Here is a 27908-nt window from a genome sequence, read left to right as displayed (position 1 = left end):
AATGAAAGTTCCCAATGAAAGATCCACAATGTCCACCTCTCACTGAATATTCACGAAGGGCATTATTGTCTTTCTAAAATCAGAAACAAATGATATAATCAAGGATTATTACAGCATTAATTTATGATAACACCTGAAATTAGAGATCTTTCTCCAAGTATATTGCCTTTTTTTCATAGCAGTTTATGAACCTACTTCTCCTCACCCACTTTATTTTTTTTGGGGGGGGGTTATTTTTTTATTTTTTATTTTTTTTATTGGTTGTTCACAACATTACAAAGCTCTTGACATATCATATTTCATACATTAGATTGAAGTGGGTTATGAACTCCCAATTTTTACCCCAAATGCACATTGCAGAATCACATCGGTTACACATCCACATTTTTACATAATGCCCTATTAGTAATTGTTGTATTCTGCTACCTTTCCTATCCCCTACTATCCCCCCTCCCCTCCCCTCACATCTTCTCTCTCTACCTCATCTACTATAATTCATTTCTCTCCTTGTTTATTTTCCCATTCCCTTCACAACCTCTTATATGTAAGTTTGTATACCAATGAGGGTCTCCCTTCATTTCCATGCAATTTCCCTTTTCTCTCCCTTTCCCTCCCATCTCATGTCTCTGTTTAAAGTTAATCTTTTTTTTTCCTGCTCTTCCTCCCTACTCTGTTCATAGTTGCTCTCATTATATCAAAGAAGACATTTGGCATTTGTTTTTTAGGGATTGGCTAGCTTCACTAAGCATAATCTGCTCTAGTGCCATCCATTTCCCTGAAAATTCCATGATTTTGTCATTTTTTTAGTGCTGCGTAATATTCCATAGAGTATAAATGCCACATTTTTTTTTTTTATCCATTCATCTATTGAAGGGCATCTGGGTTGGTCCACAGTCTAGCAATTGTGAATTGTGCTGGTATGAACATCGATGTGGCAGAATCCCTGTAGCATGCTCTTTTAAGATATTCAGGGAATTTTCCGAGAAAGGCAATAGCAGGGTCAAATGGTGGTTCCATTCCCAGCTTTCCCAGGGATCTCCAAACTGCTTTCCAAGTTTGCCGCACCAATTTGCAGTCCCACCAGCAATGCACAAGTGTACCCTTTTCTCCACATCCTCGCCAGCACTTGTTGTTATTTGACTTCATAGTGGCTGACAATCTTACTGAAGTGAGATGGTATCTTAGGGTGGTTTTGATTTGCATTTCTCTGACTGCTAGAGATAGTGAGGATTTTTCATATACTTGTTGATTGATTGTATATACTCCTCTGAGAAGTGTCTGTTCAGGTCCTTGGCCCATTTGTTGATTGAGTTATTTGTTATCTTATTGTCTAATTTTTTGAGTTATTTGTATACTCTGGATATTAGGGCTCTATCTGAAGTGTGAGGAGTAAAAATTTGTTCCCAGGATGTAGGCTCCATATTTACCTCTCTTATTGTTTCTCTTGCTGAGGAAAAACATTTTAGTTTAAATAAGTCCCATTTGTTGATTCTTGTTATTAACTCTTGTGCTATGGGTGTCCTATTAAGGAATTTGGAGCCCGACCCCACAATATGTAGATCGTAGCCAACTTTTTCTTCTATCAGACGCAGAGTCTCTGATTTGATATCAAGCTCCTTGATCCATTTTGAATTAACTTTTGTGCATGGCGAGAGAAAGGGATTCAGTTTCATTTTGTAGCATATGAATTTCCAGTTTTCCCAACATCATTTGTTGAAGATGCTATCCTTCCTCCATTGCATGCTTTTAGCCCCTTTATCAAATATAAGATAGTTGTAACTTTGTGGATTAGTCTCTGTGTCCTCTATTCTATACCATTGGTCCACTGCCTGTTTTGGTACCAGTACCATGCTGTTTTTGTCACTATTGCTCTGTAATATAGTTTGAAATCTGGTATTGCTATACTGCCTGATTCACACTTCCTGCTTAGAATTGCTTTTGCTATTCTGGGTCTTTTATTTTTCCATATGAATTTCATGATTGCTTTATCTATTTCTACAAGAAATACCATTGGGAATTTGATTGGCATTGCATTAAACCTATAGAGAACTTTTGGTAATATCGCCATTTTGATAATGTTAGTTCTGCCTATTTATGAACAGGGTATATTTTTTCATTTTCTAAGATCTTCTTCTACTTCTCTCTTTAGGGTTATGTAGTTTTCATTGTATAAATCTTTCACCTCTTTTGTTAGGTTGATTCTCAAGTATTTTATTTTTTTGGAGGATATTGTGAATGGAGTGTTTTTCCTCATTTCCGTTTCAGAAGTTTTGTCGCTTATGTACAGAAATGCCTTTGATTTATGTGTGTTGATTTTATATCCTGCCACTTTGCTGAATTCATTTATTAGTTCTAGTAGTTTCTTTGTAGACCCTTTTGAGTCTGCTAGGTATAGAATCATGTCAACTGCAAATAGTTGTAATTTAAGTTCTTCTTTTCCTATTTTTATGCCTTTAATTTCTTTCGTCTGTCTAATTGCTCTGGTCAGTGTTTCAAGAACTATATTGAATAGAAGTGGTGATAGAGGGCATCCCTGTCTTGTTCCAGATTTTAGAGGGAATGCCTTCGACTTTTGTCCATTCAGAATGATGCTAGCCTGAGGCTAAGCATAGATAGCTTTTGCAATGTCAAGGTACGTTCCGGTTATCCCTAGTTTTTCAAGTGTTTTGAACATAAAGGGATGCTGTACTTTGTCGAATGCTTTCCCTGCGTCTATTGAGATGATCATATGGTTCTTATCTTTAAGTCTATTGATGTGGTGAATAACATTTATTGATTTCCATATATTGAACCATCCTTGCATCCCAGGGATGAATCCTACTTGATCATGGTGCACAATTTTTTTGATGTGTTTTTGTATTCGATTCACCAGAATTTTATTGAGGATTTTTGCATCTAGGTTCATTAGAGATATTGGTCTGTAGTTTTCTTTCTTTGAGGTGTCTTTGGTTTCGGAATCAGGGTGATGTTGGCCTCATAGAATGAATTTGGAAGAGCTCCCTCTTTTTCTATTTCCTGAAATAACTTGAAAAGTATTGGTATTAATTCTTCTTTAAAGGTTTTGTAAAACTCCGCTGTATACCCATCTGGTCCTGGGCTTTTCTTGGTTGGTAGTCTTTTGATGGCTTCTTCAATTTCATCCATTGATATTGGTCTGTTCAAATTGTGTGTATCCTCCTGACTCAGTCTGGGCAAATCATATGACTTAAGAAATTTATCGATGTCTTCACTATTTTCTATTTTATTGGAATATAGATTTTCAAAATAATTTCTACTTGTCTTCTGTATTTCTGTAGCATCTGTTGTGATATTGCCTTTTTCATCCCATATGTTAGTAATTTGAGTTCTCTGTCTTCTTCGCTTTGTTAGCATGGCTAAATCTTATTTATTTTTTCGAAGGACCAACTTTTAGTTTTGTCAATTTTTTCAATAGTTTCTTTTGTTTCAATTTCATTGATTTCCACTCTGATTTTAATTATTTCTTGCCTTCTGCTACATTTGCTGTTGTTTTGCTCTTTCTTTTCTAGGGCTTTGAGATGAAGTGTGACCTCATTTATTTGTTAGTTTTTTCATTTTTTGAGGAATGACCACCAGGCGATGAATTTTCCTCTTAAAACTGCTTTCATTGTGTCCCATAGATTCTGATATGTTCTGTCTGTATTTTCATTTATCTCTAAGAATTTTTTGATTTCCTCCTTTATGTCTTCTGTAACCCATTGATCATTCAGTAACCTATTGTTCATTTTCCATGTCATGTAGGATTTTTCCTTCCTTCTTTTATCATTGATTTCCAGTTTCATTCCATTATGATCAGATAAAATGCGTGGTATTATCTCCACCCCTTTATATTTACTGAGGGTTGCCCTATGGCATAATATATGGTCTATTTTTGAGAAGGATCTATGTGCTGCTGAGAAAAAAGTATATCCATTTGATGATGGTTGATATATTCTATATATGTCAGTTAAGTCTAGGTTATTGATTGTGGTATTGAGTTCTATAGTTTCTTTATTCAACTTTTGCTTGGAGGATCTGTCCAATGGTGAGAGAGGTGTGTTGAAGTCACCCATAATTATTGTGTTGTGGTCTATTTGATTCTTGAACTTGAGGAGAATTTGTTTTATGAATGTCGCAGCACCATTATTTGGTGCATAAATATTGATAATTGTTATGTCTTGTTGGTGAATGGTTCCTTTTAACAGTATATAATGTCCTTCTTTATCCCTTTTGATTAACTTAGTCTTGAAGTCGATTTTATTCAATATGTGGAGGCCACCCCTGCTTGCTTACGAGGACCATGTGCATGGTATATTTTTTCCCATCCTTTCACCTTCAGCCTGTGTATGTCTTTTCCAATCAGATGTGTCTCCTGGAGGCAGCATATTGTTGGATTTGTTTTTTTAATCCATAATACCAGCCTATGTCGCTTTATTAGAGAGTTTAAGCCATTAACATTCAGAGTTACTATTGATATATGGTTTGTACTTCCAGCCATGCTTGATTATTTATCCTTTTTTCTAAAAAATTTAGTTTGTTTCTCCATGATTATCTTTCCCCTTGCCCTCTGTCTTTACCAAGGCACTTCCCACTGATGGTTTTGGTTATTGTTTTTCATTTCTTCCTCGTGTAGTGTTTTGCTCAAAATGCTTTGCAATGCTGGTTTTCTGGCTGCAAATTCTTTTAACTTTTGTTTATCATGAAAGATTTTTATTTCGTTGTCATACCTGAATCTTAATTTTGCTGGATACAGAATTCTTGGTTGGCATCCATTGTCTTTCAGTGTTTGAAATACATTGTTTCATGACCTTCTTGCTTTCAGCGTCTGTGATGAAAAATCCGTTGTTAACCTTATTGGTTTACCCCTGAAAGTAATCTGTCTCCTTTCTCTTGTAGCTTTTAATATTTTCTCTTTGTTCTGTATATTGGATATCTTCATAACAATGTGTCTTGGCATTGGTCTACTGTGATTTTGTGTGCTCGGTGTCCTGTATGCATCTTCAATTTGTATACCTGTTTCCTTTTTTATTTCTGGAAAGTTTTCTGTAATTATTTCATTCAGCAGGTTACTCCTTTTCTTGGTTTGAATCTCTGTACCTTCTTCTATCCCGATGACTTGTAAGTTTGTTTTTTTTATGTTATCCCATAACTCTTGGATGTTTTTCTCGTGATTTTTTACCAGACTTTCTGAGTTGGCTAGACTCTTTTCAAGATGATATATTTTGTCTTCATTATCTGACGTTCTGGTTTCTACTTGCTCCACTGTGTTAGTGATACTCTCAATTGAGTTTCTAATTTGGTTTATCGTTTTCTTCATTTCTAGAATTATTGTTTGATTATTTTTTATAATCTCTATCTCCTGATAAAGATGCTTAACTTCTTCTTTTATCTGTTTATGTAATTCATTCTCAGTGTGTTCTTTCGCTGCTTGAATTTGCTGTCTTGTATCCTCTTTAAGGTTCCATTCCATCTGTCTAAGGTGTTCCTTGAGTTCTTTATATGACAATTTTTCTGATGACTCTAGGTCCTCCTGAATATTTAGGCTGTCCTGCATTGTTTGTACTCCTTTTCTTCCTTGCTTTTTGAAGCTGCTCATGTTACTTCTTGTTCTGTTTGACTGCTGAGTTACTGTTTACTCCTATAAATTTATTTGATGGTTGGGAGGAAAGGTATTAGAAGGGAAGGGAAGAAGTCACTAAAGAGAATGAGAGTAAGCAGGTAGAATTCAAGGAAGGGGGGATAAAAAAATTGAAAAGAAATGAAAAGACAAAAGAAGAAAAAAATAGGAAAAAAAAGAAAAATTAAAAAAATAATAATAAAAATTAAAATTAAAATTAGAAGAGAAAAAAAATTTAAAAAAAATTGTAAAAAAAAATTAAAAAACAACAAGAAAGAAAAATGAAAATGAAAGAAAAAACCCAAATCAAAAAAAAAAGAGAAAAGAAAAAAGAAACAAACAAACAAACAAAAAAAAAAACTAATCAATGCAGTCTTAGACTTTGATTAACTTCTCTCTCAGTAGGTGGCACTGTGCCCACCAGGCCAAGTTTCTCCTGTCAATAGGCGGGAACCAATCACTGTGCAGCAGCTCCTCCTCCCAGACTGGGCGAGTCTCCAATCATGAGTGCCCAGGGCCTCCTCTTGTGTCTAGTCACTCCCCCACTTTTCCTCTAGCCAGGCCCCTCTCACAGGTGCCGCTCACCACAATACTGGCTACATGCCAGGTCTGCTGCTCCCAGGAGCACTGTTTTCATGGATGATTGGGCACACTCTCCCAGTTTGCCTTTCCCTCAGACCCTAAGTTTGTAGAGCTTGGGGCTGAGAATCCTCAGCGAATTTTACTTGCCCTCCGGTAGCCACGCCCCTGGTAGCTGGTGCAAGAGACCTCAGCTGTCAGCTGTTCCGCGCTGCAGGTCCCACACCACGTCTGATTCCCTCGGTCTGGGGGAGCTGGGAGGGGCCCTTAAGGTTTCCCAGATGTGTGGAGAGGGAAGGCTAGGGAATTACACACCTGTAGCCGCAGGTTTCAATGAAGTTATCTCCTCCGCCGCAGTCTGATGACGTCAGTTCTCTGCCATGGTGGTATCTCTTGCAAATGGCGACAGTTCATTTCCCTTTGCCGGGTGACCGATGCAATGGGTGGGTCCTTACTGTCTCTCCCAAGCCCTGCTGCAAACCTCTGGCCACTACCTATGAAGGCTCGGTTGGCATTTACCTCCGTAGGATCAGAGGGGCTGACCAGTTGTTTCAGCCGGATGAATTAGTGCTGAGTCACAGCTGTTTGTCTGCGGGAAGCAGGTGAACAGGAGCTTGAATTCAGCCAATACGGGCTCAGTGTGTGTTCTGAGAGGCCCAGACTGTTCGCCCCAGATCCACGTCAGCTCAGCATTGCCTAGTGATCCTGAGCAAACAGAATTTAGGTTGTTTACGACTCCCTATGCCCGCACAGCTGAAGAGGTCAGAGACTTGATCTCTCCGTGCCCACCGCCATGTTGGAATCTCTCCTCCTCACCCACTTTAAACTCTTTCTCAAAGCAATTGCTGACTTATTCTTATTTTACCCATTTTCTTAGGATAATTAAGTCTATAAATGTTTTTGACATACAAAAAATAGTATGCCACTTTTTTGTTTGTTTCCAACATAATTTATATTTTCCAAGTGTGGGACTTAGATGCAAGGAGAATAAATTTGATGGAAGATCATTAGAATGGGAAAAATTAAAATGATTAGACATTGAACAAGTCAGTTCCATATGTTGATCTTCAGATTTGCCATGTGTATAATTAATTAACACAATAATCTGAGAAACACACAAAAAATTAATAATCAAATGTGTATTCTAAGTAATGAAGAGCTCTATAAATGCCAAGGTTTGGCATTTTTATAAGTGTAACATTTTGGTTTTTTGTCTCAGAAAACTGGGATAATGTGATGGAAAACCTAGGGACTTAGAAATAAGTTAGTCTCAGCTGGTCAGCCCAAACTCCAAGTCTTGTCACATCTAACCATCAAAGCACTAGAAGGAGGGCAAAACAGATTAAATTACATCATTCTGTAACTCTGATTTCCTGTTCCATTTCCACAACACCTTCTTAATCTATGACTCACGCCAGTACATATCAGCCTCCTCTCTAGGCCTTTACACAGCTATGTCATGGACACTGAAACAATCATTAAAGTTTAAACTCTCCCCAAAAAATCCAAGCAAAGAAAATTATTAAAAAATGGAATACAATGAAGTCTTTAAAATATTTCCTAATCATCATTTATTTCTTTATCTAACAAATGTTACAGAATTCCTACTGTGTGCCATGAAGCATACTAAGTACTCAAGGTACAGAATTGAATAAGACATAACATTCCTATTTCTCATGAAGTATACAATATCATGGAAAAGACAATTTGAATAAAAACAAATTTAATTTTTAGTTAATTAAAATTTAAAACTTAGTCAATTTTTAAACCTTATCTCTCAATAACTTAAAGAGGGAAAAGACAGAAATGGGGACTTTGACATCAGAGTATGCAAAACAGGAAACCACATGCTATTAGTCCCTTTACCCAAGTTTATATGTTTAAATCCTACCTTCTGAGGTAATGGTTTAGGAGATTGGGACTTTAATAGATTATTAGACTGAGACAAGTACCCCTATAAAATATTTCTAAAAATTCTCACTGGCTTTTTATTTTTTCTTTCTTTCTTTCTTTCTTTCTTTTTTTCTTTCTTTCTTTCTCTCTCTCTCTCTCTCTCTCTCTCTCTCTCTCTCTCTCTCTCTCTCTCTCTCTCTCTCTCTCTTTGTACTAGGAATTAAACTTAGGGTTGTTTTACCACTGAGTACATCCCTAATTCTTTCTTTACTTTTTTGCTTTTACATAGGGTCTCACTAAATTACTTAGGCCTTGCTAAGTTGCTGAGGCTGCTTTTGATCTTGTGATCCTCCTGCCTCAGCTTCCTGAGTCACTGGGATTACAGGTGTACACTATTGCACCCAGCCTCACTTGTCCCTTCTGCTATTGAAGTTATAGTGAAAATATGGCCTTCTAGAGAATAGGCTCTGCAAAAGTCACATCTGCTGGTGTCCTGATCTTGCTTTTTCTAAGCCCTGGATCTAAGAGAAAGAAATTTTTGCTGTTTATAATTCAACCAGTTTATGGAATGCTGTTAAAACAACACCAAATGGACTAAGATAGAAAATAGATACCAGGAGAAGGGTACAATACTGGTGTAAGCAGTATGGAAATAGCTTTGGAATTGCAAAATGGATACAGGATGCAAAGATTTTCTGCTGTGTGCTATAAAAGGTCCACACAATCATGGACAGAATGTGAAGGATGATTCTTGCAGAGGCCCAAAAGGAAAAGAAGAGAACTATAAAAAGAGAGCCTCAATCTTCATAGTGAATAGCTGAGTAATACCTAAGAATCAAAGTAATCCTGAAAATTTGCTTGTAGATTTTCAGAAGTAAAGGTTGTTCTGATGACAAGGTCTCAGTTGGAAATAAAGAGCATGTTATTAGGAACTGTCTGTGGTAAAGGTGGCCCTCATTATGGCAAAGAATGTGGTTCAATTATGTTTGTATCCTAGTGTTTCCTAGAATGTAGATGTTGTAAGAAATTAAATTGTATATTTGGGTAAGGAAATTTCTCAGCATAGTGTTGGATATTCTTGGCTATTTGTACTATATGATAAATGACTTAAAATGAAGTTGGTAATAAAAAAAATAAGCAGAACTTAAAAATTTGGATAATCCTCATCCTATACATATTGTTAAAAATGAGATGGCCTGTTTCGGAAAGAGCAGGCTATGGCCAAGGAACCATTTGATAAGGAGATTAGTATGGATTAGTCATCTCAACCAAAGCCAGGTGCTAGTCTGAAGACAATGGCAAGATTAATCAGCCATCTAATGAGAAGCCAGGACCTGTTATCTAACACAATGGAAGAATGACTGCAAATGCATTTCAGAGGTCATTGGAGTTGCTACCATCCAGCAAAGCCCTAGAGGGCAAGTGCCCTGGAAACACTGAAGTCACTGCAGAAAGCCCCTCTTAGAGTAATTCCCAGCAGATCCAGAGCAGTATGACCCAGGCACATAGCCAATACCTAGGTAGGGCCACCATAAAAACTGGCATGAAGTGGAGCCTCCCAAAGCCATTGGGTCAGTACCTTCTGGAGCTTTGTAGACCCAAATACTACCCTGGGCAAGACCCTTGAGCTCAAAACATCAAACCAAAGAAAATTATTTTCTATCTGCAAGGTTTGGACTTGCTCAAGACCTGCCACTCCTTTCTTTTTTTCTACTTCGCCATTTTGGAACAGGCATGACTTTCTGCCTCACCATTGTACTTTGGAAGCACACAACATGTTTGATTTCACAGCTTCATAACTGGAGAATAATTTTACTCAGAATATCTTGAATCAAGAATATCTGATTTAGGTGATATTTAGGTGGGAGTTTGGACTTTAGACTTTTATGTTGGTGCCATAACAAGTTAAAAACCTCTGAGACTCTTGAGATAGAATAAATGCAATTGGGAAAGACATGGATTTGTGAGACCAGAAGCAGAATAATACAAGTCGTTTATGATATTTTGTTATAGCAACCAAATAGAGTAATACATTGCAATATTTGCAATATTTCCTATGCCTTCTTATTTATGAAGTTTTTTTCCTCTCCCTATATCTCACCTGCCCATTCTTATCTTCATGCTCTGGAATGGTTATTCCCCAGCTGACCATGTCGGCACTTATGGCACAAATATCTACCAGACATATGGTGACTATGGCCAGTTTACCTGTGGATTTGATGGAGATGAGTTGTTCTACATAGACCTGGAAAAAAAAAGAGACTGTGTGGAGGCAGCCTGGGTTTAGCAATTTCGTGACATTTGAAATTCAGAAGGCCCTGAGAAACCTGGTTGTGGTAAACAAACAAAAAAAAAAAAAACTTGGACACTTTGATTAAAGATTCCAATTTTACACCAGCCACCAATGGTAAGGGTCCACATTCTGCTTCTCTTCACTCTGCCTATCTCACAGTCCAGGTCTGATCTCTTCCTTCCTTGGGGTAGGTGTTCTTTTTATTACATTTTCAATTTTTCCCCCTCTCTAGTATATGTATAGTTCACATCTTATTCTTTTAATATTTAAATATCCCTCTGCTAGGTTTCATGAGATGTTCCTTGAATTCCTACACAATGATATTCCAAATTTCTTGGCCTAAGAAGCTCTAAGTTGGCTCATTTCTCTTTCTCTCTCTCTCTCTCTCTCTCTCTCTCTCTCTCTCTCTCTCTCTCTCTCTCTCATACACACACACACACACACACACACACACACACACACACACACCCTGTAGGTTCCCAAAGAGAGGAATGTGTTCTGTATTTCAAAAGGAAAACATAGAAGCAGCAACTGGTATAAAAATTATTCTAAAATGATAAGAAAATATCTCATTAGTATCTAAGGAATACTAGGTGGCTCCAAAATGATTAAAAATCTCAAGGCACAGTTACCAAAAAAAAACACCAATAAGTGTGCTGTTTTCATTGTAGAAATCCCTGAAGTGGCTGTGACTCTGGGCATTCCCAACACCCTCATCTGTCTAGTGGATGACATCTTTCCTCCTATGAGCAATATCACTTGGTTTTGCAATGGACATTTAGTTCCAGAGGGTATTGCTGAGACCATCTTCTATCCCAAGAGTGACCATTCCTTCCTCAAGTTCAGTTACCTCACTTTTGTCCCCTCCACTGAGTATTTCTGTGACTTCAAGGTGCAATACTGGGGCCTAGAAGAGCCGCTCCTCAAGCACTGGGGTATGTTGAAATCCCATCATCACTTGTCTACCTTCCAATTCTATCCCCAACCTACATGGTCTTGCCTGAACCCTTTAACCCCCATTGCCACAACTTTATTTTCCACAATTGCAAAGTCATCCAATAATTGACTTCACTTTCCCAAGGTCTAGGTGTCTTGTGCATTTCCAAACACATGCACCATTTTCCCCTCTAGACACACCCTGTCCTGTGACTATACTTCTTTTTTTCTCAGAACATGAGCTTCCAACCCCTATGGCAGAGCTGACAGAGATTGTGGCCTGTGCCCTGGGGTTGGCTCTTGGCCTCATGGGTATTGTGATAGGCTCCATCCTCATCATCCACGTCCTACACTTTCATGGAACTTCCAGCCACCATAGGACCTCATGTGTGATTACCTAAAAACAGACAGGTAAGGACTCAGATGTGTCATATCTGGAACTGGAGATAGGGAGGCTGGGAGTGCAGGGTTGGCATCCTGTATGCCTAAATGTATCTGGAAAACTTATGGGCTAATTGAAGAATGGCTTGACCTTGGGACAGGGGCACAGGCCCATCAACCTCGTGCTGTCTGCTGTTTCAGATAATCACAATTTACAAGAAAGAAGAGGAATGATTGGCTGACTCAAGCTCTCTGTGCAGGCTTTGCTATATGACTTAGGCCCACTTCCTGTTCTGGTTTATGGTATTGCTCCTTCCATGCCCTCCTCCCTGCCCTACTTGAGTGGAATTCATGAAATGTTTTTCCCACAGAGATTACTTGCTCTTACAAAATCTTCCAACTTAGTCTTACATGATTACCTACCTTTCACAGAGAGACCTGTCCCACCCATTTACCTACTTGTCTTTTGGTCACCCTCATCCAAAATCTGTGAGAAAATTAAATAAATGAATCTCTTTCTGTGGTGTCTTTGCTTAGAGTATACTTTTCCTCTGTCTTTTTCCCAGAACTGATTTATGTTGTGCACAAGAATGGAAGAGATTATGTTGAAATTTTATCAGATTTCTTAGGTCCATATTAATAACACCACAGCTGAAGTATCAAAATGATATTGTATCATAATAAAAGATTTTTTTTTACATTCAGCATTTCCTTTTTGCTCTCACTCTTTCTTTACCCTTTTCAGGATCAGTGAGTATGGTGAATACTTTATTCCCTAAATGTAGTATTTTTATGAAAAAAAGAAAGAGCAATGCTTAAATTTTGAGTTTTCAAATAGCATTCTAAAAGCTATGGAAGAAATAAAAACTTGAAATAAAATATTTTTAAAGACATACATCGGATTTTCAAGAACATAAAGTCAAAATATTCTCCACAAATGCTGGATTTAGGAAGATGGCAGCATGAGGGAAGTTGTCTGCTCCCATAATTCACCACATATGAGATGGAAGATCTCTGGATTGGCCAGACAGAAGACAGAAGTAAAAACAAGAAAATAAAAAATGCTGTGTGTGTCCCAGAAATTGCTTCATACATTGCTCCTTTTGTGGGTAACATTAATGAAAACAAACAAACAGAGAGGCAATATACTGGATAAAGGCACCTATAGCAGGGGCATCTAGAGCCTCATCCCCTGTTGACATTTATGAAAGTATAAAAACATTTAAATCCACTTCATGCTCAAGCTCAAAAATTGAGATTATTGACATTATAACCTAGGCATTTTTATGATATAAAATATTATATATTTTCTGAACATATTAATCATCCAATATTTTAAATGTGTGCCCTTCAGTAACCTCAAAATAGGTTTTTGAGGAGATAGTGATGCTAACTCATACCATTTTCACTAAAGGACCTAGTCTAAGTGGATGAGATATATGCACATGGCAGCATAGGATAAAATGGTATATAACTGTGGAGAGCAGTGACAGAGAATGGGAGAGCAGTGACTGAGATTGGGGGTTCTCTGACCTTATATCTGTGACACACCAGATGTCTGGGAAAGTTTCTGTGCAAGGGTACAGGATGCCTCGATGCTATGGTAATGCCCTGCCTGAGGAGGCTCTGTGCCAGAGTCTTATCAGCTTCAACCTTGATCTCAGGCACATAGCTCATGGGAATAGAGGAATTCTCATGCTAGTCAACCACAATGTTTCACCAGCTCTGCTACTTCTGAGCCTGCTGGCCTACACAATGTACCCTCTTGAGCACTGCACAACTGCTCCTAACATTGCACTTTGCAATGTGGATTGCAACTATGGAAAAGCTGCATAGATGTTTCTAATTTTGTAGCTTTCCAGAGTATAAAGAATAATGCTTGCATAGTCTTTATCCTGATAATGAGATACACATAAATGAAGATTGCTGATGTAACTCCCTAGGTCTGCTTCTCCATCAGAGAGCAATGTTCCACCAGATGCCAGCTTTATCACAAAATATGCATGAGTGAATCTCTATATTTTCTAATTCCCCATGGCCCTCACCAGAACCACCAGTTTGGCTGTGCTGGTCACAGCATATAATTTCTGAATGATGGTTCTCCTTCTGAGAAGAGGTCTTATGGTGGAAAATCCTCCAAAAGAATATCCCAGTGATTTTTTTTGTCTAAAGTACAATTCACTGTATACATTTTATTTACAATTTTGTACTCTGTCTTAAAATGAATGGGACTGCTTTTTTTTTTTACTTCAGCCATTTTTAACCAAGGCAAAATTGCCTAAGGAATACAAAGTGTTAAAATACAGCATAAAGATATGAAACCAGGCATACTAATTCTACTTAGGAATGTAACTATAATGTTACTTTTTTATAATCCATAATTATGTTCATGAAATCACACAAAGTTCCTTATTTGAATGAAATGCATAAATTTGTAGCAAAAAATCAAAGTATGCACAAAATTAATAATTATTCCACTTTTGTGTCATTCCTAGATGCTTTACCTTATGTTACATGAGGGAAATGGAAAACTGGAATCAGAATCATCAGTGTTATCAAGTAGAAAAACAAATAAATTAAAATCTAGCAGCCCTCTCAAGGGTACAGTAAATATAATGCTGTCAAAAGAAACAAAGTAAATTGCTAGAAAACTGTATGCATCATGTTCTTTCAAAGCAGCAGAATATACTCTGTATACAATGGAACATAAACTCATTTTTTTTTCTTATTTAGGTATAGAAATGCAAGTTCTTTTAAATTTTGTCAATGGGTAAAACTTGTTTATAATGACATTTCTACTAAGCTAATACAAAATGGGCCAGGAACACATTTATGGAATCTGTGGGAGTGTGAATTGCAATCCTTTGATTGGGATAGTGGACCCTCTATTTTTAAATTTTTAAAAATAACATTGAAGTATAAGACAAAGGCAAATGAGACTTCCTTATATCTTAGAAACATTTAGATAAAATCAAATTTAAATGCAGTTCACTCTGCTTTTGAAGAGGTTTTGGCTCAGCCCCAAATCTCAATTGCTTGAAGCAGTCTTCTTGGAGAATCCTCAGAAGGCCTCTTCTTAAACACAAACCTATTTTTAGAGGTAGAGCCTCTCTTAGTAACTGTGTCTTCATGAGACTGATAACCAATCTCTATCTCTCTTGTATACTCTCCCTATATATGTAACAGCCTTTCTATATTCACATTCAGTAAGTCCATGTTGCTATCTTATCACCTTTAGCTCTAACATGAACAACAGCTCCACATAGATTATCACTGTGGTCATCAAAAGATTCTCCAATAAGGCACAGCAGTGTCTCTAGACAAAAGCTGTCACGGTCACTTCATCTTTGCTGTTTGTTCAGTGTCATGAGCCACCTTCTGCCCCATTTGTGTTTCTCATCTTCCCACACAGGCTCAATACCTTCCTTAAAATTTGAGTAGTCACAGCCAGGAATTGAATTACTAGACAACTAGCTAAGATTGTATACGGCCCCAAAGTCTTCAATTATATCAAACCTAGAGATCAGTAGAAGGTTTTCTTGCCAAGTTTTACATTTATCATTTTTAAAAAACCAGAATGCCCATCTATTCTGTAGAGGATGCTTTACATAGTGTTCTGGGTTAGCAACCTCCTGATGAGAGTCTGTTTTCTCCTTTTCTGAAAGCAGGGGATTAGCAGTAGGGGTGGTTCCCAGTTCTAGAGTCATCATCCTAGATGATTCTCCCCAGTGATGTTTGAGGCTAAGTTACAAATGGCAAACTTAGACCTGAAACTGGAAGTGGCAGGTCTCATGTGACACAAATTAAGACAAGAAGGAAGAGGTGAGTACTTTATAGAAAAGCAAAAATCTTATAAAAAACAAGAAAAGAGAAAAGTGGTATAGCAAGTTACCAAAAAGTGGGAAAACAAAATTTAAAAATAATAAATCAGAGTTTGATATCCTGTGACCCAGAAGATCTGTTTCATTTCAGATTTCATTCTTGCAGATATTCATTTTTAAAAGCATGAATGTTAAATTCTAATTTTTGGTAGCTTCATCAGAATAATTTTCTTTCAAGTTGTGTATTGACAAAAAGAACAAATAAATTATTTGGATCTAAATAGTTTTCTCTTGTGTTGTAAAATTGTGAAAAGAGGTATCTTGCATGTATAGATAAGAAAATACCAAAGGGGTTAATAAGTTATTCCTTTGCTTCTAGACTCTGTTTAAGGGTTCTGTTGATCATGTAAAAGGGACACATGTCTCTCATATAAGCAATGAAGGACAACAGTTTCATGAACTCCATCATATTCAAAAACTAGTGATTTCTTGTCTTTCTAAATTTACAAAGGAATAAATACTACTGGAAACATGTTATGATCTTGAGATAAGAAATTATATTAGAAAAAAATAAGTGTAGTTTAAGGGGGAAAATTAAGTGTAGGTCCACTGAGCCTCTTCAGTTTGTAAATTTCTGTATTTGAATATGAATTTGTTTCTTTTTCAAGAACACTTTATGCAACTAATCCCTTTCTTCTCTTCTTTGGGGCTCCAGTGACATGAACATTAGACCTTTTGATATTGTCCCACTGGTCCCTGGAATGTCTGTTCACTTTTTAATACTCATTTTGTTTTTCAAATTGTTTACTGGATATTCACCCATCTTCAAAATCATTTGTACTTTTACCTGTCATTTCCATTGTACTATTGATTCTCTCAGTGAATTCTTATTTTGCTTAGGTCATGTTTTTATTCCAGATTACTGGGTGGAAGCAGGGGGAATACGGGGGATTGAAACCAGGGACACTTAATGCTGCTCTGTGCCTGTGCTGAGAATATGCCACTCAGTGTTTTGTCTGGCACTTGGATGGTAGTTTATTTCATAGCCCAGCTGCCTTTGAACTTGTGATTCTCCTTTCTCAGCTTCCAAAGACACTGGAATAACAGACATGTGCCACCATAACCAGCTTCATTTTTTTTTAATATGGTGTGTCTCCCTGCTAAAAACTTCTAGAAGTGGTCATGTTTCCCCAGGATTATTTGTGTACCAAATAAGTTTGGATTATATTCCTCACATTTTGAATATACATGTGGGTTTTGTGTTCTATTAAATCCTCTGGAAAATGTTGAAATTTTTGCTTTAGTAGGCAACTAACCTCATCAGGTCTAGAAGGCAACCTCTGTCCCATCTCTGTGGATGGTAGTACTGATGTCAGTACAGTTTCTCAATCCTTTCCAATTCTGCTCTGTACCTATGCTGAGCATATGCCACTCAGTGTTTTTTTTCTGCCACGTGGATGGTAGTTTATTTCATAGCCCAGCTCCTAATGCATATGGTGAGCTGGTGAAAGACTGTGCCACTCAGGTGCAGCTTGAGAATCCTGGGATCCCCAAGAGTTATGATGAATTTATAGAATGACTCTCTCCTCTAGTTGCTATAGGTCCCTCTACCAGTTTCTCAGTCCAGAAAGATGAGCTTCTCTCAAAGTAGTTTCCAGTACTATTAAATAATTCCACACAATTAGAACTGCTTTTGAGGCAAAATGGCAAAATAAAATAGAGAAAAAATAATGTTAAAATACCCCTAAGCTCCGTAAGTCACAGTTTTTATGGCCATCAAGTGGGTTTTGCTCTCGCAGTTTTTAATACCTCCACCACTGCACCTTAGTGCAGCTTCATGGTTTTGGCCATGCCCATGACAAAGCTAAAATAGAAAAAGAAAAAAATAAAATAAAGAAAAGACAAAAAAAGGTGTATTTCCCCCATACTCTCTATAACTTTCCCCTTTCCAATCTTCTGGTTAGAAACAGGGAGTGGAGTGCCTTTGGAGTTTCTTCTCTCTGCTCCATGACCACAGTTACCCCAGCCAAAGCCAAGAGAGAAAAGAGAGAAGAACCAAGACCCTCTCCCTGACTGTCATTTCTTCAGGTTCTACTATCCTCCTACTACTATTTACTTTTCAAGGTCCATGGGTGGCTCTTTACACATTCTGTTCAATATTTTTCATTATGATCACTGGGAAAGAGAGACTATAGTGGGCTATGTTACAACTTAGCCAGTACAGAATGATTCTGAGCATTACCGCTAAAGGATGTTTTAGAAGATTATAGGATTCTAGGTTTCTTTGGGGGCGAAAGAGGTTCTTGATGGATTTTAATGATGTCTTCCATTGTTTTCTGTATTACATACTTTCTAAAGAAAGTCAATCTTAACTCTTATTCTTTTTTAAAAATAATGCACTTTTTCCTCTCATCAATTGAAAGCTATTCCCTTTATCTTTGGTTTACAGCAAGTTATTCATGCTATTTAAAAGCATATTTTTATTTGCCTATGTTATGATTTAAGTTGAGTTTCTAGAACCTGTGTTTTGTCTGTAATTGGTTTTAGAAAGTTCTCTGTTATTATGTTTCCATTCTTGCATCCTTTATCACTTCTTTATAAAACAATTTTAATTTTATTAAACCATTAGTTGATGAACCACATATCTCTAATGCTCATTTTCTTCTTCTTTATTTTATTTTATGCTAATATATTATACTGATTGGTGTCATCTAAAATTGGGGTTAACGTCTTAGTGAGATTAATGTATATATATGCTATTTTTTCATTACATAATATGAGCCAGGTAATATTCCAAGTTAGATGGTAATAAATGCTCCCTAAAGGAAAAAAACATAACTGAGGGAATGAGTAGGTATGGCTAATCTCATATATACTATTTGAACTGAGACTTGAATGACAAGAAAAAGCCAACTATTCAAAATCTACAGCAAACCACTCTAGTCCTCAAGAACACTAAGTGCAACTCCTAAACAGGGACCAACTTTGCATGTGAGAGCAACAAATAGGGAGACAGTATAGCTAAGCTAATTGGGAGACAAAAAGAATGCTATGTCATGAATGAGTAAAACCACAGAAAAAGGCATACTGAAGGAAGTTACTTGGATTACTCTGATATTTTCTGAAAACCATGGCCACAGCTGACTGAAAGGGACATTGTGGTAATGCTGACTTTTCTCCACTGAAACCAGAACATATGGTTTGAGAGATCAAAAAGGAAGAAGGCCATCATTCATTAAAGAAAACAAGTCTTAAAAATATATTAAAATAGAGTGTAAGACACAGGCATGTCAATTATTTCTTGTAAAGAGTTATATTTAAATTAATGTTCTGTGAGTTTTAAAGAAAAGATTAACTTGAATTTATTGTTTTACTTCCTTGGAGTGGCTACTGTTACATTAAGTAGAAAAGGCCTATTGGGCCAAAAAACCATTGATTTGCACATGAACTAATCTGTAATAAGACCATCACTCATAATTTCCATGGAAGAAGATTTGATCTGAAAATAACTTATGCTACTAATAGAAGTGAAAAAAATTTTTAAGAGTGCCCTATTCCCATATGTAGTGGGTCGGAATAAAACAGCTCTCAACCTCTTCCAGTTCATCTGTCCTGACTTCAGAAGGTGCAACATTGAAGAGGACACTCCCTGGGTAACCTTTGATGTCATTTAGATTGACTAATCAGAAGCATTCTGTGAGAGTTGAACATGATTAGATGTTCTTTTAGCTGAAAATTATTCGGTGTTGGAATGAGGAGAGATCTTCATATCTGATAACTCACTTTAGGGATGTAAAGAGGCAACACACACCAAGTCCCCTTTACCAGGGAAAATTGATCAGAACAGCTCACTAAATGGAGGGGCTTCCCCATGTGGCTGTCCCAACCAATGTGGTTTCCTGGTTAGAGAAGAGGGAGTGGCTTCATAGTTGGCCTTATTCAGCTGTTTTTATTCCCCTGGTAATTCTCTGAACTATATTAAGCCTTGTAATAAACTCTTATCTTCCTAAAATCATCTACAAAATTTTGCTCTGACACTGTTCTTTTATCAATATTCCATGTCTATTAGTTGAATACAAGAAAAAATCCTTGATGGCAATTCAGCTCCCTCTTCTGCAGTACCTATGACTTTGAACTCCTTTGTTGAACACTAAAGACTGTGGCTTTGGGGTTTTGTCTGTATCAGTGAATGAAAGACTTCAGCAACATTGAAGAATTATCCATCTTCTGAGTCCACATAAAATTTAAATTAAATAATGAAAAGGATATCTTAGAGAACCCCTCTTTTTTACATGCTTTCCCTGGTTAATAGAAATTAGAAAACAATAATTTTTCTCTTGCCTTTGGCATAATCAAGAGAAAGCCTTAGAATAAGAACTTCAAAATAGGCTGATTTTGAATGAATCAAAAATGGCAGCTGCAGCAACACCCTCTTGGTAGTTTAGTGAATGTGTCTCCCAACATTACAGAAAGTTAGAGAGAGAGACAAACCTGAAATAGCAGAAAAGGAAGAAAACAAAACTATCTTTTTAACAGTATAAATGTGATCAGAAAATGCAAACAAGTCTAAAGATGGCTCATGAGATTTATTATAATAGCTTAGCAAAATTATTGACTTCAAGATCTTATATGATGAAGCATTCTATTTCTGTTGAAAACACAGTATTAAAGATTTTATTTTTTCTTCCTACCAGGGATTAAACTCAGGGGCACTTAACTGCTGAGCCACATTCCCAGCACTTTTTATATTTTATTTAGCGACAGGGTCTCACTAAATTATTTAGGGTTTGGCTAAATAGCTGAGGATGTGAACTCGCCTTCTTCCTGCCTCAGCCCCCCTGGCTGCTGAGATTACAGGAGTATTGAGGATGTTTAAAATAAGGTTATTGCAGAATAAGTTCTGGCAGAGAGGGTGGTGAGAAAAGGAGCATGACCTGCTCCTGGGGACCCTCTGGGACCCTTTGCCCCAGGCCGGCAGGTGAGCTGAGAGCCTGGGGACAGGCCATGGCCTCTGCCCTGCAGACCCCAGAGCTCCTGCAGCGCCTGCGCACTGGCTGACCCAGGCTGTCAAGGACCCCCTGGCTGGATGACCCGAGGGCTGCAGCAACCTGTCAGACCCGGACCCTGTGGGCTGCCTGGTCTGCTGCCCCAATCCTGTCGTCCCAAGCAGAACCTCCACTGAGGACATGGCACGCCTTTGGGTGGTGGCTGGCGGGACTAGGAGAGAAGAACGGAGGTCCCCCAATGCCATGGAGGTTGGTGGGGGGAGGGGGACTTCGAGGGCCAAGAAGGCAGAAACCGAAATCTTGGCCATGCCTTGGACAGCAGAGCAGCGCAGACCAGGGCCCTCTATGACCCCTCAGTGCTAGCTCCTGGCGACACCACCTTGTAGGACAAGGCAGAGGCCTTAACGCCCTGGAAGGTCATTACGCCCAGATGACCAGGGTGGACCAGTTAGGCCTAGAGGTCGGTGTTCCTCCTACACCGAGCGCCTGCAGAGCAACAGGCCGCAAGTGACCCACTGGAAATGCCACCGCCCTGTGGGAAGATTCCGTGGCCCTTTGTAGAAGCCTGTGTGTACAATATGAAAGGCCGCTCTCAGCTCCCCCACCTTTAAAACTAGTGACAAGTCTGGACCTTGTAAATGTAAAGAGGTTGCCCACGTGTGATAGAGGTAGACGGTGACGTCTGTAAATGCCCGTGTTAAAACCTCAGAAATGTCTTCTGGAAGGGACTTTGAAATGGATTTGTTAGACCAACTCTTGGAGGGACACGTGTCCACGTTTGCCCAGTGGGTTAGAGGACAAGGAGAAGCCTTTGACCATGACACTGAGGAGGTCCCGTGCCAGATGGGTCTTGTGTAAAAGATGTTTTTCATAAAATAACGATTGTTTTCTGTACATTTTATTCCTCGTTACTGTATTTATAGTTGAAAATGCTAAGTACTTGTTTTGAAACATCGAGACTTTCTAGATGTTCTAAAGTGCCTGATATATGTTAAAAGTAGAAATGGTAAAATATAGCACATTTTGTAAATTTTCTTATGAAATGATTTGGGGGGAAATAGCCAAACCCCCTGTTGAGTGGTGCAGATTGTGAGCTGCTCCTCAGGAGCACCATGCCAGTGTGGCAAGGGTTGTTCCTGGGTCCATGGGTTTTGTTTTACTTTGCTCTGTATGTAGAGTATATAAAGGACAAATCCTTTCTAGATGTTAAAGAGCTTGCCAGTATATGACAAAAGTACAATTCTTAAACAAATTGTGTATATTTTGTGTTAAAGTTCCTAGGAAAGATTGTCTTCTGAAAATTTGAGCATTATAGCCCACTGGGTCAGTGAAGGGGCAGGATACTCACATTTTGAAGACATTTTCAAATTAGAACTATTGTTACATGTGTGCAGTTTATTCAAGACTATTGTGTACACAGTGAACAAATTGAGTTCTTACTTGAAACTCCTAGTCTGTCTAGATATTTAAAAATGCCCATTGTATGTTAAATATAGAGGTAGTAAAATGTCACTTTGTAAATATCTTTTTGCTAAAACTCATATGAAATATTGTCTTTTGGGAATGGAACTGTGAAACCACCTCCGTGAACAGTATATTACTATCTGTACTTGTTGAGAGATGTGGAGGAGGGCGGGAATAATTGCTAAGGGTAATATGTTCCTGTGTTCATACTTAGACATGTTCAGACATCAGTTTTCAGCATGTTTTGTGCATTTTGTTTTGCTATGTATCTAGTGTCTATGATGGAAAAATGAGTCCCAATTTTGCAACATCTAGTCTCTAGATGTTAAAGAGTGTATGATCAAGTAGTTAGCAAAATTAGCACATTTTGTACATTTTTTATTGAAATTCATAGGAAAGCTTGTCCTCTATGAAAATAAACTTTTGGATATGAATATACTCAACTTGCTCTAAGCATTGCATATGCTTCTACTTGTCCACTGGACTGAAAGTAGAGAAAAGAAAGTGAGAATGGAAAGGTTCAAGGACAAAATATTAGAAAATACCTCTGATTATAACTATTGTTACATGTGCAATTTTGTTTACCAGTTCTGAGTGCATCATGGATGGGTTCTTATGTGGAATATCTAGTCCTATTTAGAAGTGCTTGATGAAATTAGAAGTAGTAGGATGAATCTTTTTGTAAAGAGCTTTTAAAAACTGATGGGAAATACTGTGTTTGGAATTGTTAAACCACCTCTGAACAGAACACTGTCTGTACTTGTTCACTGGTTTGAGGGAGGCAGGAGGGAAGTTGCAAAAGGTGTTTGGTTAGAGTGTGCTAGACAGTTTTAGCTTACCCATTGCCCTGCAATGTGCATTTTATTTAACTTTGCTCTTCTGTATATATTGTGTATATACTGGACAAAGGAGTCTTAATTTTATAATATTTAGCCTTTAGATTTTAAAGAGGTTGCCAAAGTATAACAAAAGTAGAGTAAGTAAACTAAAACATTTTGTACACTTTATGTTAAAATTCATAGAAAGGCAGTCTTCTAAAAAGTCCCTCCAGAAGTGAAATTGTAATATCATATTATATGACACATGTGACATAGGAAACAGAAGTGGAAGAAATGAAGGATTCTAGGCCAGAATGATCCTACAAAGAAGAAACTTTCAGATATAACCATTGTTATATGTGTATAGTTTATTTAAGTCCTTATTTGAAATATGTAGGATTTCTAGATGTTTAGAAGTTCACAAAGGATGTTAAAAGTAGAGGTAGTGAATGAAATATTTTGTAGATTAAAAAAACATTATTGCATATTCCAAAACAGGAAAATATAAAAACACAAAAGTTAACACTGAAAAATAAAAAATAAAATCCTGCTGTATGGAGATACCCCACCATCACTACCAGTATATGTGTCAAAGTGACAAAATAGCCAAGACAATTTTGCCATCATGAGTGAGGGAAAGAGACACTACAGACATCAAAGTGTACGATAAAAAAAAAATGTATAAGATTAAAAGTAAAAGGATTCCAGGAATAGGCTAACCCATGAAACAGAGGTCTTCATGGGCAACCAGCAAATATTTACTAAGCACTTACTGGATACTAGGGCACAGCATTTCAAAAGTATGTGATCTGATTATTTAAACATAAATAATGCAGGACTTGCAGAACTTCGGCTACTACTAATCTTTTTTTAGAAAAAACCCAAGTAGCAGGACATCCTGGGGATCCATACTGTAAATATTTACCATCAGACTTACATGGACAGAATAAATGTCAAATGTATCAATACCTGTCCTAACTTTGACAACTTTATTTTCCCTGATGACCTCTCTGAAGTAGATAGTAGCAGCAGATATATGTTGGAAATGAGTGTGGGGATGTTCTATTATATAATTCCAGAAGTTACTGCATTTATATCCCAGTGGCTTCCCTCCTCCTCATCTGGTAATAGGTCACATAAATAAGCAATGGGATTTGTTTTTTAGGGATTGGCTAGCTTCACTAAGCATAATCTGCTCTAGTGCCATCCATTTGCCTGCAAATTCCACTTGATTCTAATGTATGAAATATGAGATGTCAAGAGCTTTGTAATGTTGTGAACAACCAATAAAAAAAATAAGCAATGGGAAACTGACTTTGCCCAGATTATCAAATACCACTTTTTGCTGAGCAAAAGTGATTTCTGATTATACTTTTATTGTCCTTATGTTATTATATCCTCATGTTTTGAAGGTAGATGAGTTTATCCTTTCACCATAATTTACAGGGTCAATAAGAACCACCCAAAGCACATAAAGATAAATTCATGTAACCAGAGAGCTTGGATTTGGAGGTTGATATGATTTGAAATTCTCTTTCTATAATGGCACAAATGAAACTACAGATGAATGTAAACTATACAAATTATACTTGAAGCATCATGGGTGTGAGCACTGAGGACCAAACCCAGGACCTCATGCATACCAGGAAAGGGCTTTACCACTGAGCTATTCCTTCAGCAACAAACTTTTAATGGGTAGGAAAAAAACAGAGAAGTACACTTCCTATATAGAGGGAATAACAATTGATATTACTATTATTGTATTATCATTATTACTGTTATCATCTATCCAGTCTTGCTTTGTTTTTCATACTTTTATCTTTTTTGAGGGAAAAAAATCTGGCTTTCTGCCACAGAAATTGGGTCAAAATTAAGGCCTGACTTAGAGTCTATATCCCATGGCTAAAATGATTGGTTGAGAAATTGGAATTTCACTCTATCAGGGATTTCTCCAGATTGTTAAACTGGAGTTGACATATTTGATCTCTTGCTATTCGAGTGATGGGCTGAAAATTTGAGATATTCCTCTACATACCCATATTTCCAGAGGAGAAAATAAGAACTATCAGGAAAAGCAGTACTCAAACACAGAGAGCATAAGCAAGAGAGAAAGAAATACACGCAAAGACAGATAAAGAGAGGCAGAGAGATAAACACAAAGGAGAAAGATAATGGACTATAGAAGGACAGAAAGAAATGACCATGTGCACCATGAGCACAGGCCAACGCCAACGGATGGATTGAGAAAGAAAAGAAAAAAGAGGCAGACAGCAAGACATTCTAAAGCAGGTAATGAATAAAAAATGTGTGAGAGAGAAGATCATGGAGGAATGCAAATGGAAGAAAGTTAGAAAAACCATATCATATATGAACAAAGAGAGGATCCTTCAGATAGACAGAGAGAGGGAAAAATGGATGTTAATAAGAGACAGCCAGGAACAGTGGTGCACCCCTGTAATCCCAGCAGCTCAGAAAGCTGAGGCTGGAGATTATGAGTTCAAAGCCAGCCTCAACAACAGGGAGGCCCTAAGCAATTCAGTACGATCCTGTCTCTAAATAAAATACAAAACAGGTCTGCAGATGTGACTCAGTGGTTGAGTGCCCCGCTATCAAAACTAGATAGAGAGACAGACAGATGAAGAGCTACAGAGCAGAAAAAGAAGCACACTGAGAGAAGAGAGTAAAGACAGAAGGAAAAGGTCAGAAAGAAAGGAAGGAGCTAACAGAAAAAGGAGAAAAGAATCTCATATTAGTCCTTGATCTAAGCATTTTTCAGAAGCCAAATTCATTTATGAACTTTTAAGTTATGTCAAAAATTAATGTTTTCCTTAAGATGGTATTGGTGTAGTTTCCCTCACATGCAATCAACATAGTTCTTTCTAATAAAACTCCCACTGGCAAGTATATGATCTGGTAGTTCAGACGCAACCCACAATCATTGTCTTTTCCCTCCATGTACATAGTCAACAATGACAGGGGACATTTGTGTGGTGAGGTTGGCTAACTTATAGTGTTAGGTGTTATTAGGTAACATCATGGCACAAAACAATTCCAATAGCTCAAATACATAAAACGCATGATGCTGCAGCAGAAGCCAGGAAAGACTGCTGCACACAACCCCACTTCCAAGCCCCCAGATGGTGGACAATTGAATGTTTTCATACTTTTACACATTCTTACATGGCACCTGAATTAGACCAGGTATGGGGACCCATGACTTCCCCTAGTCTCCTCCCTTTGGGGGCTTCACTGAACTAGCCCTCTAGAATCTGCTCCTTTCTGTGTCAGTATCTCCCACCACCACTTTTACTCCATCAGAATCAGAAACACAAGGGACTTGCAAATCTATTTAATTTTGAAAATATATATATTGAAAGATGAAAGAGTTTGACATTAAAATCATGGGAAGTCTTCAGACAGAGGACAAGATAAGAAATGAATTGAAAGTACTCATGGCCCAAACAGATGTGGCAGGCAGCACAGGGAGCAGAGCTCCCAGCGTCAGGTGGAAAGTAGTTACAGAAATTCAAGAAAGACCAGAACAAGAAGAGGGCCAGGGGCCTGGAGTTTTGGCTCAGTGTTACAGCCATTGACTAGCATGTGTGAGGCACTGGGTTTGATTCTAAGCACCATATACAAATAAATGAATAAAATAAAAGTCCATCACAACTAAAAATAGCGTGTGTGTGTGTGTGTGTGTGTGTGTGTGTGTGAGTGTGCAAAAGAAGAGGGCCTGGTATCTGCTGCTCAGACACTGTGGGACTCAGGTCTTGATGGGGGACAGGGCTGGCAGAGGTGGATTCCTCACAAGCCTGAGAGAAGGGAGGCTAGGAACTGGGCACAAGGGTGAAGACATCAGTAGACCATGGAACAGGGGTAACAGGAAGAAACATGTTGGAATCAGTGCATGAGCCCTGACGGAGAGAGAAAAAATAAGTCATAAGTTAAATCCCTAGAGAAAGTCAGCCCCCTGCCCAATACCCCTGGGGCCTCTCTGCAACTCAGAACACTAAGGGTGATTTTGTACAACGACCCATTCCTCACCATCTCTCCTGGTATCTGATTAAAGAGGATACCATGCTAAAGTGAACACAAAGCTTCTGCAGGGGCATGTGGAAGAAGGCCCCAGTTCCATTACCAGTCTAAGTGCTTTGGTGAAGCACAGGTCACGTACTTAACTGGACAGGTAAGAATTGTAACCTCCTGTCATCTCACCTAACATCCACCTCAGCAGCACTCTGTAATCTGGGGGTCTGGGAGCATCATGCAAGCCTCACTCAGTGCCAAAGGTTGGGGATTGTTCTGGAGAACAATTCCTGAAATTTCCTGCAGAGACCATGTGGAATGTTCCAAAATTTTCCTCTAATCAAATTCACATGAGAAAGAATGTGTCATGAAGCCAAGAACAAAGTAACTGAAGTGTATTAGGGTGTCCAGTCAAACCCAGCCAACATCTTTATCTATCTTACATGTGTCACATTTCTGGGCAAGAGGAGTAGGGCTCTGTCTTGTGGGTGGAGCTTTGGGTTGTTCCATCATCAGCAAGAACAAAAAGAGAAAGGGACAGAAAAGCTCCTTAACCTGGGCAAAGGAAGAGTTGCTTCTCTGTCTCTTTGTCCCAAGTTCCAGAAGAAAATTCAAAGAATTTTCCTGATTGCTCTCTCTCCCACTCCAGTCCATGTGCACTAAGGTTTCATTGTCATCAAGTGGCGATACCCCAAAGTCACTGAGTCAGTTACTGAAGGTAGTGAGCAAAGACACTGCGTCTTTAAGGAAGTCACATGTTAACAACTGCTTGGCATAGGTAAGGATGGACTGAGAGCTTCCCTATCTAAAAGTCACCCTCACCACTGTCCTCTCTGATGAAGCAAACTTGACTTGGGACAAGGAGGACTCGTGGCCTCCCTAATTTCTGCAATCTACTTCTATCCCTACTTTGGCTCCCCCTTTTTACTGTGATAAGAAAAGTTACAACAGAAACACTTACTCCTAGTGCCAGTCTTCCCCATTTTCTCTAAAGGTGACTTACCTTTCTTATTCCAAAAGTGGACAACAAGGCCCAAGCCAAGAAAGATTAGTCCCAGCACAACACTCCCAATTCCA

General features: G+C 38.1%; 2 pseudogenes; one reads left to right on the top strand and one right to left on the bottom strand.

Annotated features, from left to right (window-relative positions):
• The first annotated feature begins 9303 nt into the window (after positions 1-9303).
• Positions 9304-11716, top strand: LOC101966699 (HLA class II histocompatibility antigen, DQ alpha 2 chain-like; annotated as a pseudogene).
• A 2995-nt stretch (positions 11717-14711) lies between these two features.
• On the bottom strand, positions 14712-15406 carry LOC101966987 (eukaryotic translation initiation factor 4E pseudogene; annotated as a pseudogene).
• Positions 15407-27908: the final 12502 nt, after the last annotated feature.

Source organism: Ictidomys tridecemlineatus, chromosome 8 (assembly GCF_052094955.1).
Source record: "Ictidomys tridecemlineatus isolate mIctTri1 chromosome 8, mIctTri1.hap1, whole genome shotgun sequence".
In the NCBI taxonomy this organism is placed as follows: Eukaryota; Metazoa; Chordata; class Mammalia; order Rodentia; family Sciuridae; genus Ictidomys; species Ictidomys tridecemlineatus.
This window is presented reverse-complemented; position numbering and strand designations above follow the sequence as displayed.